Genomic DNA, 18,057 nt, shown 5'->3' with positions numbered 1-18,057 from the left:
AGTATTTTTAAGTCGTGAATATATTATATATCTCTCAATGAAAACATATTGGTTTCCGCAAACGTAAACTGTAATCGTGTCCTCGGTTTTTATGTTTTCGTTAAGGCTTATATCCATTGTCAAGTTCTGTTTGCCATGACTATTATCATTATTTGTGCCCAAGGCGTTGGGCACAAATAATCACAACAACATCTAGGTTAATGTATGTACTATGTAGTCAAGTTATAGTAGGGGAGGTCGCGCTCGTTTTGAAAAGTCATTTCATTTATACGTGGGAGAGCCATGCTTCGGCACGAATGGGCCGGCTTGACCGGATAAATACCACGTTCTCACAGAAAACCGGCGTGAAACAGCGCTTGCGCTGTGTTTCGCCGAGTGAGTGAGTTTACCGGAGGCCCAATCCCCTACCCTATTCCCTTTCCTACCCTCCCCTATTCCCTTCCCTTCCCTACCCTCCCCTATTCCCTCTTAAAAGGCCGGCAACGCACATGCAGCTCTTCTGATGCTGCGAGTGTCCATGGGCGACGGAAGTTGCTTTCCATCAGGTGACCCGTTTGCTCGTTTGCCCCCTTATTTCATAAAAAAAAAATACCGAGCGAAAATCGTTACAATAATAGTATTCCACTAATACATAACAGCTTTGATCGTCAGCTGCTTCAGAAGTGGTGGGTTAAAATTTGAGAGTATCTCAAAGTTGTAAAAAAAAAAATATTGCGAAAAGTATTTTTATACCGAATGAAAATTTTATGGATTATTGAGGTCATGCTTAATAAAAAAAGCACCGTCAGCCATTTCGCAAACGGGGGATTCAACGTCAGTCGCGTTACTGAACTATATTAAAAATCTTAAAATATAAAGTCATTTCATACCGTACAAAATGTATACAGGTGAATGCTGATACCTTTTAAATAATAAACCACCGTCAGTCGTTAATATGATGGTGGAAAACCCGTCAGCTAGCGACGCAACTAATAACTATGCTGCGCTTTCAATGTAATATCTGAGCGCGTCGCGTAGTCACTTTGGTAGATGAACTGACGACCTTTTCACCCACATACATTCAGCTGACGGTGATTTTCGTGTGAATTAACAATTAAACTGTCTTATATAGCAATTTCATTTGGTTTAATATTATTTTAATACTCAATTATGACATTTTAGACTACGCAGTCTAGAATGTTATACGCACAACGAGTTATCATTTTAGTTTTCTCAGCAAATTGAAATTACTTTCCAATCACATTATCATACATTATTTTTATTGTTTACTAGATGTCCTGGTGGAATTCAAGCCTCATATCTATAAAGTTAGGAGTTCTCTAAGCACCCTTGGAACAGTGATATACTTTGGTACAATATCTTACTTTTTGGTAGCACAAAACTGAAATCACCATAAGTTTCCATATACATTTTTATAGGTTCTCCACATACCTCATAGATTAAATTGCCACCTCGGTCACCGTTGAAAAGTTGAAACAACATAACTATAATTATTAAAATCGCTCGCAAGCTCGAGTTTCGATCTAAAAGACCATGAAAAGTACCAAAAATAGTGTCATAAGGTGGTGATGCACGCAGTGATGATAATGATGATGTAATTTGCATATTACCATGTGCTTTTCGTTCTTAAAACAACGCTGAAACCGCCAAACTTGTATCTATAAAGGAGTTAGGAGTTCTCTCAGCACCTTTCGAGCCATGGTATACGTTGATAAAAATCTTACTTTTTGGCAGCATAATAATATGTTAAGAATATATTATAAAACCAAGATCATCACATGGTACTAAATTGGGATGATACCCTAAACATTAAAAGAAACATTTTGAAAAACGGTTTACACACGGCGAAGTAATCGTTTAGCTTATAAAATAAAATATCGGTCAAGTGTGAGTCGGACTCGTGCATAAGGGTTCCGTCACAGAGCGAAAGTAGGCAAAAAATTGCGTTTTTTTTATGGAAGCCCCCCTTAATATTCACTTTATTAAAATTTTACTATTAATTATTATTAAAGAACAAATATAAATTAAGGATTGTGTGAAAATTTCAAGTGCCCAGCTGTTACCACTATTGATTACTAGCGAAAAAAACAAAAAAAAATCTCGTTTGTTGTGTGGCACGGTGTATTAATATTAATTTTATTGCGTTTTTAGTATTTTTTGTTATAGCGGCAACAGAAATACAAAATCTGTAAAAACTTCAGAAGTCTAACTATAGCGTTTATTGAGGTACATCCTGGAGACATACATACAGACAGACGGACAGACAACGAATTCTTAATAATAGGGTCCCGTTTTTACCTTTTTGGGTACGTAACACTAAAAATAGATCCACATTCGTACATAATATCACCTCCGCCTTTATGAAAGTCGGTTAAAAACTTAGTTAGCTATAATGTGTTAATACAGGATAATATCAGCTAACTCTTTATTAATGCTTATCGAAATTCCTCCAACTGCTTAAAATTTAAACGTAAAGAAGTTACAAACATAGTACACATTCACATACCTACTCACACACATACAACCTTATTAACGCAAAAACATTCGCCTTTATAATATAAAAGGATCAAAAATATAATATAAAAAAATCGGCCAAACTTTCGAGTTGGACTAGCGCCCTGGGTTCCGTACCGCAATAGAGCAAAAATGGGCTGAGAAATTGTGTTTTTTTTATTACATAAGTGGGCAAACGAGCAAACGGGTCACCTGATGGAAAGCAACTTCCGTCGCCCATGGACGCTCGCAGCATCAGAAGAGCTGCAAGCGCATTGCCGGCCTTTTAAGAGGGAATAGGGTAATAGGGGAGGGTAGAGAAGGGAAGGGAATAGGGGAGGGTAGGGAAGGGAATAGGGTAGGGGATTGGGCCTCCGGTAAACTCACTCACTCGGCGAAACACAGCCCTTGTTTCACGCCGGTTTTCTGTGAGAACGTGGTATTTCTCCGGTCGAGCCGGCTCATTCGTGCCAAAGCATGGCTCTCCCACGTGTAAGAACTTTACAGCCTGGAGACACACAGACAGACAGACGGACAGATATCGGTGTCTTAGTAATAATATGGTCCCGTTTTTACCCTTTGGGTACGGAACCCTAAGAGGTAGTATGATGATATTTTTTTTAGTATAAAGTATGATGATTATTTTAAATGTTAATTTTTCTTTAATTTTTATTAAAAAAGTTATAATTCGTAAATTCGAATGTAAGACCAAGTAATTACCCCGACATATTATTATCTTTACCTGAGAACAAAAAAAATTGCGTTCCAAATTTAAACGAGTCACAATAAACGACATTAGCATTTGTATTAATCAAACTTGGAAATAATCCACGACCCGAGTCAAGAGCCACGCTCTAAGCCACTAAACCACGGAGGCGTAATTAAAGATGGAGGCGAGTATTAAATCAATATTATACCAAAATAAAATTGCTATATAAGACAGTTTAATTGTTAATTCACACGAAAATCACCGTCAGCTGAATGTATGTGGGTGAAAAGGTCGTCAGTTCATCATTCACCAAAGTGACTACGCGACGCGCTCAGATATTACATTAAAAGCGCAGCATAGTTATTAGTTGTGTCGCTAGCTGACGGGTTTTCCACCCTCATATTAACGACTGACGGTGGTCTTTATTATTTAAAAGGTAACAGCATTCACCTGTATACATTTTGTACGGTATGAAATGACTTTATATTTCAACTTTTTTAACATAGTTCAGTAACGCGACTGACGTTTAATCCCCCATCTGCGAAACGGCTGACGGTGCTTTTTTGGCTAGGCATGACCTCAATAATCATCCCTAAAATTTTCATTCGGTATAAAATCACTTTTCGCAATTATTTTTTTTACAACTTTGAAATACTCTCAGTTAACATTCCACCACGGGTGCGGCGATTGACGCTGATTATATTGATTGATAAATATTAAGCTACCGCTGGACAAAAATTTGGTCGGTATGAAATGACTTAGCAAAAAATGACACGACCTCCCCTACTATTAGGGTCATATGGGCTCTTAACGAGTGCCCAGACTTACTAGTTACGGCCTAGCTGCCTTGTTGGTCGAGGCTAGGGCAACTCAAAATATCATCGCGTTTATATCGATCAAGTAGTCTACTTGCGCCGGACCAAAATATGTGCTATATTTTGGTCCCGGCGCAAGTATTTTTAAGGCTGTGATATAGTAAGCATAATATATACCACAGCCTTAAATAAACTGCCGTGAATTTTTCTGAAGATCTACGTAGTGTTTTGCCGAATAAGTTTCCTGAAGCACAAGAGGTAAGGTCCAGGAAAGCCAAGTACACAATACAACGTAGGTAAGTGAGTGGTTGTGCACTTAATTTTGTTATAATTTAATATATTATATTTCCTTAATTTCCTTAATAATTAAATAATAAGTTCTCAAATTACACTCTGGATTTGTGTTGTGTTTGATTTCCACTGTTGGGATGTAGCTCAGTTTGGAAGTTTCTGTTCATCAACCGTTGGATGAACCTTTAACATAATATGGCAATTCACCACTGTCGGAAGAAGACGAAGAATACATATCTTTGACACTTGACAGATGACAAGTGTTTGCTGGCCGCTTTTTGCCGCGGACCGGGCTTGATGGCATAAGAGAAAATTTTGTTCTGATAATTTTTCCTTGAAAAGGCTTAATCCAGCTGGTATTTCAAGTTTCTTTCCCTTTTGGTTTTTCAATATAATCGCTGTGAACTTTTTGTGTGGTCGGCCGACCAAAGTGCATCAAAATTCAAGAGTACTTCAGCTACGCTCCGGAGCGGACCACGCTCTACAGAAGACAATCATCTTGCCCCTACAAGATCCAACGGGCTTGCTGCTACTGAAATTGCCTGAGGAGCACCCCCTGCTGACTATGGAACAGGTTAGTCGGGCATGATACGGATTCCGGAGTTTTTTTTTTTTTGAGAACTTTGTATTATCCCGCAGGCAATTTAGCTATTTACACGCTATTGCCTTTCCAGTGAGAATTATAACGGTGGCCTCTGGTACCTCTTATGGCGGTGGTAATCGCTTACGATCAGGCATCTTCTGAAACGTAATTATAGACTATAATATATTATAATCAACTATTCGATATCATCGCAGACTCTACAGCCCCACTTCCAACTCCTATTATTCTTCTGCTTAATTTTTCGCGGGTCCCAAAACAGTTTAGCATGTCCCTCACCACTCTGCACCTCACCTCTGAGATCATATGAAAGGGTTTTCGTGGTTTGTTACCACTGTCGATCCTGGCTTACAGAAGAAGCAGTGATAGAAACGTGTGGTGGGCCCATATAAATAAATAAATACAGTCCCACGGTCGCTCCCCAGTCCCAACAAACCCTCGAGAATCGAGATGTGAAAAGGAATCTCAGGGGTCAACCGCGCGTGACGGCGACGCGGCCGCGTGCGACCCACGACCCACCACGCTTCGATGACCCTGAGACTGGACGTGGACAATGGGCACGAGTCTTGGCATCTTTAGAAATTTTGCATGTGGCTTCCCTGACGTTTTATTCCTGGATTTTCTTGTACGTCAAGGAAAATACGTACAGTTTGGCACTTACCATAGAGAAAAGTATGATCCTCATTTGCCACGTATAATAAAAGGCAGCTTTCTAAAAACTTGTATTTCAATAAATCCTGATATTTGCATGGTACAGTGAAGTTTGAAAGTCCATATCTTTAATGTCTATTAGTATAGTACAAGGAAAATACGTAGTTTACCATAGAAAAAAGTACTATGATCCTCGTTTTGCAACATAAAGGCAGCTTTCTAAAAATTTGCATTTTAATAAATCCTGGGGATATTTGCGCGGTAGACTGAAGTCTGAAATTATATTTAATCTCTTTTCTCTAAGACCTAAACGAATAAATTTAGTCAGCAACTTCACAGAGGAGCAAAGAAATTCAACAATATTGTAAAACTGTCCTTTCTCTGCAGTGAAGTGCACAATGGAAAAATCGAACAATTCTTTAAAATCGCCGTAGTGCTGGTATACTTAGACTGGATTGCACCAACTAACTTTAACTGTAACTTTAACTTTAACTTTGACTACAGTGCAAAATGTCAAATCTTTGGGTAAAGTTAAAAATGGACGCCATCAAGACGCCATATTTAACTATACCCATAGAGCTCGACAAGGTTTTAAATGCATGTGGCGAAAAAAGGAACCAACGCTGTCATCATACAAAAACCGCCATTTTTGACAGTTCTCTTTTACCAGCAACGCCCCCGCCCACGCGCATGTATAACCTTGTTGGATCAGCTGTCATCTGTCAATTTCTCCGGGCAAAGTTAAGGGTAAATTTAAAGTTAAATTTACCTTAACTATAGTTATGGTTATAACCATAACTTTAACTTTACCCACGCCTCTGGTGCGACCCAGTCTTAAGTGATATAATATTGAGTATCACGTAATACAAAGTATTGTTCAATAGAGAAAGTGAATATTAGTTCGGGATGATACTGCCATGCCATCATTATGTTATTATACTGTCAGCCCAACTTTCTCGCGATTAGAACGTACACTTAATTCTATTGGACAGCGATCTCATTAGGAATTGGTAATCTGTCTTCCAGTCAGCCAGGTTTGATCGTCGCCCACGATGGTGCGTAATTACTAATTAGTAAAATTAGGACTGACAACCTACCTACTGTACCTAATAGCCTTTGAATATGCTCTAAAAAGTTGGTACGTCTTGTAACATGATCCTTTTTCTTGGAATTATTTTTTGATTCTTTTATAAGCACGTAAAAGTTACTATGTTATTTTATCAACGGAAGCTGAAATTATTCAACCTCCTCCTTTTTGGAAGTCGGCTAAAAACGAATATAATATAGTGGACTTCCCGCTTGGCATGATGTCCATTGACAGAATTTCTCTCATTTCGTCCCTAAAGTCTGCCAGTATTACCATTCTTTCCCATGTCTACTGCAGTCACGTTATACCTGTCACCATGTCTGATGTCTCATATACAAAACTTTTGGTACCATGATTTGGTCATTCTCTTAATTGACAATTTGCATCGAATGGCTTCGAACTGGCACCTCCCTCATGACTGCACTTTAAATGCATGTTACAAGCTATTGCTAGTAAATAGAAACTCGCGGATACCGTTAACGATAAGAACACGTGTCACTGACATTAAACTCTACGCCGTCGCGATAAGGTGTACAATGCGTCGGCGGACGTGTGTCACCATGAGTTGTACTTGTCATGGAGGTCAGTAGTCGCTATAGATCCATCACATTCTCATCAGTCATCGCCGCCTGTAATGTTACGTGACACACTAAGGTGATAGCTTACCTACATACTTTGAAAATCACACTTAATTTGAAATTTCCCTTCCTCGTAGCAAAGTCTCAGGTAAGTAAAATGTAAGGCGATTGGCTGTCTGTGTGACAGTCAGACAGACATAGCATCAGCCATATAAACTCTACAAGAATTTTATACACAACGTAGACAACTTTTGGGAAATTCAAATCAAATCATTTATTTCGGGCATCAGAGGCCCATAAAACAATTAAATACCTTAAATCTAATATACATTGTATATTAATTATATAATAAATACCTTAAAACGAACATACATATTTTATATATTATACTTAAAAACTAACACTGTCACATTTTGCCAGCGACGTGACTCGCTTCGTTCCGGAGTCTCCCCCGGAACCTCCGGTAGACCACATCCATCTGCCAGAACTCCGGCGCCTCGAAAGTCGAAAGAAGATGCGTCGGTACTCTCACCACAAAGGAGTTAAAGTTAACCTTGTGGCGAGACTGTAGACGCTCGACCCTCAGGCGCAGTGTCGTCTTCTTCTGGATGTAGTCCACGACGTCCTCGACCTCGAAATTGCTGTAGGTGTAGCATATGACTATCAAGTTTAATAAAGGCAGGTAGAGGCAACCAAATTGCTTTAGATACTATTTAGTCTCAGTATTTGCCTTAGGTTATCTAGACATTTCCGTTTTGAAAGGGAGGCCGAACTGCTAACCCTTTGCTATACTCTATTCATTATAAATTATAATCATAGGTTGCAGGACTAGTAATCCTCGTAATAAATAAACTGGGTTATCAATACTTTACTTGAATAAAGCTAAAAAATCCACTTACAAAAATATTGACTCCTAGGTTTTGACACGCATGTTTAAGGCATGGTATTCATTTTTGAATACTTGCCTTAAATGTTGCCTATAACATGTTTATGTTATAAACTGTTTAAATGGGTAATAACTAATAACTAAATATCACAGAAAATATTTTTCAACGTTTCTTAAGTATTGCAAGTCGTGTCTGCGCATGCGCACGCTTTACTCATACTTACAATAACACGAGATAAGGCGTGAAAAATGTGCAGCCGGTGTTATTACTTTCGTAATATCAAACAGAACCTTTTATTACTGTAAATCACGTGTAGCGGACAGTTCAGCGGTGACATTGTATTTGGTGTTTTGTGGGACACTTTCCTAATATGAAGGAATATTTAGTTAACGGAATCATAGTAGATAATGAAATAAATAGAAGAATGCATCAAAAGAATGATAAATTATTGGTCCGAATTTTATCCTTCATATCGTTGATTTACAATTGTGTTCCAAAATACTATTAATTGAAATCAAAATTGTAATATTAATTTTATTATGTCCTTTTATAATACACTCGTAGTAAGGTGCATTGGGGCAATCTCGTAAAGTTTTTGGAAGAGTGAGTATATTGTGTCATTGTTTCAAGTTTAGAAGACGAATTTGTATATATTGTTACCTATAACTGTAACATTTTAGTTATAATAAACATATTTCCATGTGAATTGTATATTTTTTTAGTTCAAAAGTATTTACGGATTCTGATATAACTACCCCTTTAAAATATAACCCTATTTCTACTTTTGCCGGCTGACGGCTCGAGGGAAAGGAAGTGGGGGAGGTGATTAAATTGGCGTCTCGGTTAATGTAGCCAGAGCTCAAAATTACTTTCTGTTTGGTAATTATTTGCCATTTTCGGAATATCCCCATTTTTTTTTTCTTCCGAAGTTACCCCAATGCACCTTATCTAATTCATCCATAGCAGTAAAAATGTCTAGCTAAGAAATTAACGTGGTAAAACAAATAGAACGTATTATAATACCTATATGTCGTGGGCAAATGGTGACTATAATTCTGACTAACAACCATGAGCTTGTTTAACACAACTGTTGCTAGGAAAACCATTAAAGAAATCGTTCACTGAAATATGATTCTAAGCCACCAGGTTTAGTCGAAAATAAACTAACTGGCGCACTCAGATACGAATATTATTTATTTCACTGCTACGAATAGTAAAAATTAAAAACTAAGGAATCGTAACTCCTATACTATTACCGTTATAATTTGGTTCCTTTTGATCTGTCGTGTAACGTCAGCCTAGTACCGCTCAAGGTCACCTAAATATTGCAAATGTATTGAAATGTGTACCTAAGGTACACTTTTTTGACAAGTATTGTGGAGCATGTTTTTTGACGGAGTTAATTTTCCTTAGTTTTTATTATTCGTAGCTGTTAAATTATTTTTTAATTGCAACATGGTGCCATAGATAAATGTCTTAATTGTCATATTTGATCTGTCAATGTCAACGTCATTTTGTCATTGCCCTTGTTCTCTCTCTTTTGAATCTGCCATTCTGAATATAGTATTGTGCTCGTATGTTTTCTCGTTTTAATTTCCAAATCCAAACGCTATTAGTTAAAATAACAGTAATTTCCATTAGTAGCTTCACTGTAATAAAATTTTGAAATTTTGACATAAGCCTCGTAAATCAAACTCTTCATTAAATTGAAGTTATGATCATTATGAAGAAGTAGTCATAATTAAATGTCTCTGAGTGCGGTTAGTTGGCAACACTAATTACGAGGTTTCCAAGGTGGTCCGCGAGATCCCGCGAGTGTGGCCACCGCGGCGTCCAGTGAGTCGAAAAGCCGGTTCCATATCCTGTGTTAGTGAAACATGTTCACTATCAAGCACCGGATTGATTACAAAACTAACCGCTGTATCCAGCATATTTCCAGCGTGAGATCTGTTAGGACAACGCCCTAGGCCCTTAGCTAGGGCTCGAATTCCTAAAAAGCTAAAGCTAGTCATTAAAATAATGCTAACCACTTAAACCACAAAATACAGGAATACCACCTATGCCTATTCTTAAGACACCCTTGACTCTTATATTAGCTAGATCTCGATCTACTCCTCTCGCTTATGATACAAAGCTCTATTTATGACAAAATGCTAGCTAGTAACCTTGACCACTTTATTCTTTGATGGAATTCAGCGTTGCGTTGGTGTATGAACCTGCGCAATGCGCAAGTAGCCCTCTCGCCTACAAACCTAGCTAGGAATACAAAAGCTCGTTTCGGTAGTTATGGTTGCGACAAGTTTTTCACTCACCTGCTCGTAAGTTGTGGTCCTTGTATTTTTTCTGACTCCCAAAGCATTATTAAATGTAACTTTTAAAAAAGTTTCTCCGTCTATCAGATGTGAGGATAATATCTTCTGATGTTATAAGTTTCTAAGCATGTTGTAAGCTATTCGTTATCTTTTGAAGAGAACATCTCTTGATTAATCTCGCGCACAAAAAACTCATAATTAGCAGCAGTCTGCAAGATTTCTTGCATCGCGAGTTGCTATCGTTTCAACCGTACGTGTGAATACGCATACTCGTTTATGTTAAGTAGGAGATAAGAAAGCATTAATATTTAATAGTATTCAAACAGATTCTAATCAAGATGTGCGATGCTCGAATCTCGATTAACATTTCTGTCTAAAGTTCATAACCTATTTCCTATTTATAAGGCACTTCAAAACCAGATTTCCTCAGAAACTTTAAATTCATCTATTCTTCGTTTCACCAATCCGTATCGTTTTACGAATTTACGTCTACAACCATAAGATAAATGATGGTTGAAAATAAAAGCCACATGTAACTGGATATTAAGATTAAACATAATTTAAGACAAAAAACGTGTCTATAAAAAAGTTAACATAATATGGTGCTGAACTATTTTCCTTAACTGTGTGTTAGTTAGTTGATTCAATATAGAACTGATTGGTTTTTAATGTTAGGCTACCGTTCAACTGTATTATACCTCTATGTAACGTTCAAACACATCGACCGTTTTGTCCGTTTCCCGTTTAGATATAGCGGGTTATTACTTACTTTTTGCGCGAGCAAAGACGCCGCAGCAGCCAGTTATCTGTTATATTGTTTAAAGTTGTAAACGTAGCGGAAAGTGACAGTAACGAGGAATAATTTAATACATCGATACTTATTGAAGTGTTCAGTACGAGGAGCGAAAGTGTGTGCGTGCTCTGAAAGTGAAACTACACCAATTACAACCACCAGGAAACCGATAATCGACGGAAGCCGACGCAACGGCTAATAAGTCCCCTTTTGGGAGTTGGGACTTAGGAGCATGCATAGAATATGTTCAAGCCTTAAATAACTTTTTATCTTTAGCAGCTAAGGCATAAAAGTTGTGTCATGGATGATTCCTGCAGCTTTGTTTACGGAGAAATTCGTTTAATCGCCATTAGGCCCATATTTTTTGCGCAATAAAAACTGTCCTTACGTATGTCTTTTCCCGTAGCTCAAAGTATCTCTATCCCAAAAAAATATATTATAAGATGTAACAGGCTAACATTATTTTACATTAACATAACCCATATTTTATTGTTGGTTTGGACTTTGGATTGTTGTTTTCAGATTTGGAAATATTGTTTTCAGGCTCAATAAAGAAATAGGATAAGAATTAAGACCGAACGAAGTAATATTTCAATTAGTTATTATTTCAGCTGAAAAAGGCTCCCTTTTTCTCCCTACATAAGCAAATCCGTGAGAAATAACAGTATGCCGTCTGGTAAACATCCAATACTATTTTAAGCTTTCCCAAATGTTGAGTTATTGTACGCCCCACAATAGCGCAGTTATATTTAACTTCACCTCCCGTTTATTTTTAACTGGATTAAAAATATCTGTATCCTTGAGCATGTATGAGTTAAATGAGTAACCAATTATATTACCAGTTAGAGCCATCAAATAGGAACGTATCCACAATTAAAGGCGTTTAAATTTATTTTTATACAAGTGAAATCCAGTTTCTTACCTTTTTTAATAAATGATTATTGTCGTCGAAGATTGTCAATTCAGTAATTAAAAAGACTTTAAATAAAACAACAACACATATTATATCTAATAATTTGTAGCATCAATGGGGATAATTTCCCACTTCTAATTTATTCTAGAGTTCCCACTCCTGGCGTTAATTTTAACTGCTTATTTTAGGGTCTCGTCTTATCTTACTTAGACCGTTTCTAAAACTCGGAAACTCTAGAATCTAGATGTTGATAAGTTGGTAGGTAGTAGAGTAGAAAGCTACATAATTATTATATATGAAGAAGGACAAAACATTTAAATATTGAAGCTACTGTATTAATTACAATTAGTATCTGCTGTACTGCACATTAGTCGTCTAATAAATCTGCCAACTGTGTGATAGGACAAAGGAATGACGTCGGCGCCCTATTCGTCTAGATAAAATATGTCTACAGATAACGTTGAAGAAGAGCCCGAAAGACAATTATTGTGTGGTCTAATTAACATAATTTGTTTCTAAACCAAACAAATTTTAATATGAAACAAGAACATGGCATGTTGTGCATCTAATAGCTTCTCTTAAAGAAAGCACCCTCTTCGGAATTTTTCATTTTTACAACCTGCTATGTATGCATCTTTTGTTCAATTATTTGCCTAGAAATGAATATTAATAATGGTTTAAATGCTAATAGGAGTTTACGTTCTAAATCACATTTACCGTGTGATTTAGGAGACAGCTTTGTCTAAATAGAAAATCGCTCGGTGAACGAACAAACAAACGAAACGTTATGTGTGTTATTTATACCTGACAGGTTCACTTCAGGTAATTATTCGATTGGAAATAATTCCCACGACTTTCTTTATGCCTTGACTTTTTTGTTGCCGGAAGTCCAATTACGTTTTAACGGAAACAGTTATGGCGCCTTGTCATTTCATTCAGATCTTTATATTTCTGCATCCATTTTACGACAGCCACCAAAGATGGTCGATTCTCCCACGGGGCCGGAGTTGCGTAAAGTTTTAGCACGTAGGTGAAGACTTTCATAAGCCAGACGTCGTGTGGGCATAACGAGGTGCTAATATGGATTTCTGGCTGCATTTTTTTGGTGTGTAGATAATGGTTAATGAGGTTAAAGACCCATAAACTCTTTGCACAGAAACTGGGTAACCCAGATACTCGACTGATAGGGTGTTCCAAAAGGAAGAACTTTCTGGCTCTCGGCCAATGATATTATCGGCCAACACTCGTGCGCTTAAATAAAATCATGTTTTATTTACTCTCCTCGACTATTTATCGATGCACTCTATCATAATATAATTGACCACAGGCGCTTATGTAACTTGTATACATTTTAAGTCACTTGCTTCCGGGCTCGTATGCTATATATTTTCTCTATGCTATATAGTATATACTTTCCTCATATATAAAATTCTCGTGTTACAATGTTAGGCCGCCTACTCCTCCGAAACGGCTTTACTGATTTTAACCAAATTTTATATGCATATTCAGTGGGTCTGAGAATCGGCTACTGGGTACTTATTATATTGATAAGTGCATTTCTTGAATAAATAATAGTCAATTATTACAACTCGAGACTGACGGCGACCATTGTTTGTGCGACGGGATAGCGATGGACGTTGCCAAGGTGACATACTTATTTAGTCACTTCAATAAAATAATACGTGCGAAATACTTTATATGGCAAAGAAACGTTTGCATGGCAAAGAAACGTTTGCCGGGACAGCTAGTAATTAGGTATGTATATTAAGTATATTATGATACATAATAATTATGAGGAAAGTTACAACATCAGGAAAATAAATACGACTTATTTATGCGGTTATGTGGAAATATCACACAGAAATCAATTTTCGTTAATTTGGTAATAGGTACCGATAAATACATGAACCTATATTAGTTAAACCAAAGCCCGTTATTTTGTTTTCCTACTAAAGCATTTAGGGTACCTACCGTACTAAAGCGAAATCTATTACTGAGACTTCTTTTCATGTCACCGGTGACCTGACTGTAATCTCGTAAATAGTGGTAGCGAGTCAGTTGAAATTTTTACAGAAAATGAATTACCATTGCGGATGAATACCTGTAAATCGAAACAGAATAAAATAAGTATTTGAAGAACTCCCAGTAGCAATACCAACATTTTGTCTTTTCAGCTGTTTACCTGCACATATAACCCATCTGTTGCCAGTTCGTTGGTTTTAATAAGTTCATGGTATACTTTGATCAATTATTATTGAAATAACTAATCTAATATATTTTTTATCTCTAAGTGACCAATTTCAGGTCTATTAGGAGGTTCTAAGTATATTTACCTGACATACTTACGTAATCCAAAATCTGGCCGATATGAGTTTGTTGACCTCAAAAGATAAGATTAAGATAGGTATTGTTGCCCTTATCAAATTAAGGTCAAAAAGGAACCTGCGGTTTCAAACTATAATAACAACATTCGGTAAGAATGTTATGCTTAGTAATCTCTTTTTCCCCTAGTGCATATTTCATTGTGATCTTATTGGAATCGCCAAGGTCGTTTTCCGAGATACTGACAACAACCTGTGCGCCGAATGACGGCCTGCGCGACTTATTTCATACTCAAAATATTAAACCTTTTCTTGGAACAATTTTTCTGTAACAGTTACGTGTCTATAGTATAGCATTTCGATGTTTTTCCCATTATTACTAATTCATAACGGTATTTGTTTACATAGCCAACGTGCTACTGACACCGTTTGCTGGTGATGAATTGCAGTAATTGCGCTGCCTGCCACTTTCTGCCTCTATTTTCTGCAAATTGTTGCCATTTTCTGCCTTTATTTTCTGCAAATTATAGCTACCTTAAAAATTATCAAGCCATCAGCTCTTGCAGCACGCCTACCTCTGTACAATCTTGGAATCCACTAGTTTTTAATTGACTCTCTTAATAAAAAGGACTTGAGTTAGAGCATATACTATAATAGTCTGTTCATGTAATTTCATTTCATTTGCAAACGATCTTAGATCTTGCTGAAACAAAGTTCCAGTTGCGTGTAAAATCACAACAGTTCAAGAATTTTACCGCTGTCTTACCTCGACCATCCCCAAAGTTCTGTCTTTTAGACGAACAGCAAAATTCTTAAGAGAATCTTAAATCGTATCAGTCCTTGTCAATTTCTCCTTAGAAATATCTCTGTCTACGATATAAGGAGCTCTTAACTTTGAGTAGCGTTTGCATGCGCGATGATGATGCTGTCAGTATGACGACAGTCGCGATTATCGTCAACATTGAACCGTGATCGTTAGCCGTGGACCGCGGGACATATGCTCCTCTAATTGATTGTAATTAATTGCTGGATTTATTGCTGTCATTGATCAACCACAAATATTATGAGAGGCTCGCGATAAGCCTAATAGTAATTTAGGATTCTGCAACCGATGTTTTCTGATTGATGTATTCGAGTGAATGAGATGTTCTGCAATTTAACAAAATGATATACAAACGTTGTGTGACCCATTATTTTGTTGTGCAACTAAATTTACCGCATGGATTAAATAAGAATATTCCTTTTGAAACACTCTTGTCTAGAGCTATTTAAGCCAAAAAACTTGTACATGTCTGACTCAGTTAGTCTGATCTCTGGTTGTTGGAACTGATATGAAACGGTTCCGATTTTATTCGTCGTCTTCTAAGTTCTAACACAAAATTATGCATTTAAGAAAAAACTAAAGATAATTTACGCCTGAAATCAGCTAATACACACGATCGACGTGCCTAATCTCAACTTCTTCGAACGCACAGTCTTATTTGAAGATGTATTAAACTCGCACTTATGATTTCCATTAATTTCAATGTCTAATGTTGTAAGTAGCGCTCGGTGTGCATTGGCATGTCATAAACAATTCTATTGTGTCGTAATGCGCGACCAATATTGATTAACGATGGTAGTGTATCGGAGATTAATATGTTGCTGACTTTGAAATTATTTCATTGGTGGTAATCTTTTATTACTTCTAAATAGCGTACCCAGACTGAAATTATTGCTTGGCGCTGCTGAGGGCACTCCCAATCTCATTAACAATAAGTTGTGTGTTCGTCAAAGTCAGATAAATATGTTAAGTTACGAGTTACGACTATGTTACTATAAACGATCTTTTTTCTTCTTCTCTGTTTTTTAATAGAGGCACAAAAAGCGCAACCTAAAAATCCATTTTGATTGAATGAATGAATGAATTCGAATCCAGGTTCGACTACTTGTACTATTATCTATTCTGTGGTTCGACGTACAAGAATAATTGGCCTCTAGATCATTGTAGAGAAATAATAAATAAATAAAATATAAATTGTTTTATTTCTGAGTAGATTTTAAGAAAATGCTTTCAGAATGTTGATACTACGGTGCTTACCACCGGTTCGGGAACTATCTCGGCGAGAAGAACCGGCGTAAGAAACTCGCAAACTATCCCGGCGAGAAGAATCAAAACTAGGATAGGCAGTGGCTAGGTATATGCTACATATTCCACACAAAAACTAGTCAATTTTCCTTTCTTTATTTCCTTATCTCCAACTCATCTTAATCGGTTCAAGCTTTCAGGCGTGAAAAGGCAACAAAGAAAAAAACCTAATTTCTAATGTTAGTATAAATACAAGTTACAACACACTCCAAATATAGACTGTCCCACGGTTCTCTACACTCGGGTTCCAACAGTTCAAACAAACATTCAATTTTCACCTGTCAATTTGGTAGCAGATCGCATTTCAATCGTTACACTAATAAGCGTTTAGTATAATCACTGTCACCATGCGAAGGCGCAGCTTTCATAACGTATTGACAGACGTACGACTCCATACAAGCGGAGAAAGTGTATCTAATCGTTTCCTCAAACAAAACACGTGTGAGAAGCAAAGGTGAACTCTAAAACCTGAGTCTTAGGGTGTAATTTACATGATCATTTTCAGCGGGTACATCCCACTTGCATAGATACATTGTCGACTGATTGTTCTGGCATTGAGCATTGTCGAGATCCTACTCGTAGCATAGAGTCTAGACGGCAGTCTTTATAGTCTATTCATTTGGAGTTTACTTTTGGTCTTTGTTACGGTTGACGATACATAATTTTTTTTATGAAATAAGGGGGCAAACGAGCAAACGGGTCACCTGATGGAAAGCAACTTCCGTCGCCCATGGAGACTCGCAGCATCAGAAGTGCTGCAGGTGCGTTGTCGGCCTTTTAAGAGGGAATAGGGTAATAGGGGAGGGTAGTGAACGGCCCATTCGTGCCGAAGCATGGCTCTCCCACGTCAAAAATTATTTATATTCTACCACTGAATATGTACCTAGAGGTATTGTAAAATGTAGAACGATTCTACTGAAACATTAAAGTTATAACATTACTACATAATACTGAAAGTTTTTTGCTTTGACCTCTCTGCTCTCTCAACCCATGTCATTCTGAAAGTTCCACTGTTTCCATTTTTAGGGTTCCGTACCCAAAGGGTAAAAACGGGACCCTATTATTGAGACTTCGATGTCTGTCCGTCTGTCTTCAGGCACTACGGTAACTCAAGAACGGTAACAGCTAGAGAGTTGAAATTTTCACAGATTATGTATTTCTGTTGCCGCTATAATAACAAATACTAAAAACAAAATAAATTAAATATTTAAGAGGGGCTGCCACACAACAAACGTGATTTTTCAAACATTTTTTGCTTGGTATCAATGATGACAATTACAGGTAGGCACTTGAAATGTACACAAAATACTCAGCTGTATTTATCCTTTATATATTTTCAAATGTGTTAGTCGCGCTAAAAGTCGAAAACGGCTGAACAGGTTGGGCTGATTTTAGTCTTAAAATATTCGTAGAAGTCCAGGGAAGGTTTTAAAGTGACACGAAGTTCACCGGGACAGCTAGTACTTTAATAATTATTA

At 37.1% G+C, this 18,057-nt stretch overlaps 1 protein-coding gene across 1 annotated transcript in view; it reads left to right on the top strand.

Moving 5' to 3' along the window:
- The window catches only part of LOC121727395, a 44,604-nt gene that overhangs the window by 3,288 nt on the left and 23,259 nt on the right, over positions 1–18,057 (top strand). The window lies entirely within an intron of this gene.

This window comes from Aricia agestis, chromosome 5 (assembly GCF_905147365.1).
Source record: "Aricia agestis chromosome 5, ilAriAges1.1, whole genome shotgun sequence".
Taxonomy (NCBI): Eukaryota; Metazoa; Arthropoda; class Insecta; order Lepidoptera; family Lycaenidae; genus Aricia; species Aricia agestis.
The sequence above is the reverse complement of the archived record's forward strand: the minus strand, read 5'-3'. Positions and strand labels throughout refer to the sequence as shown.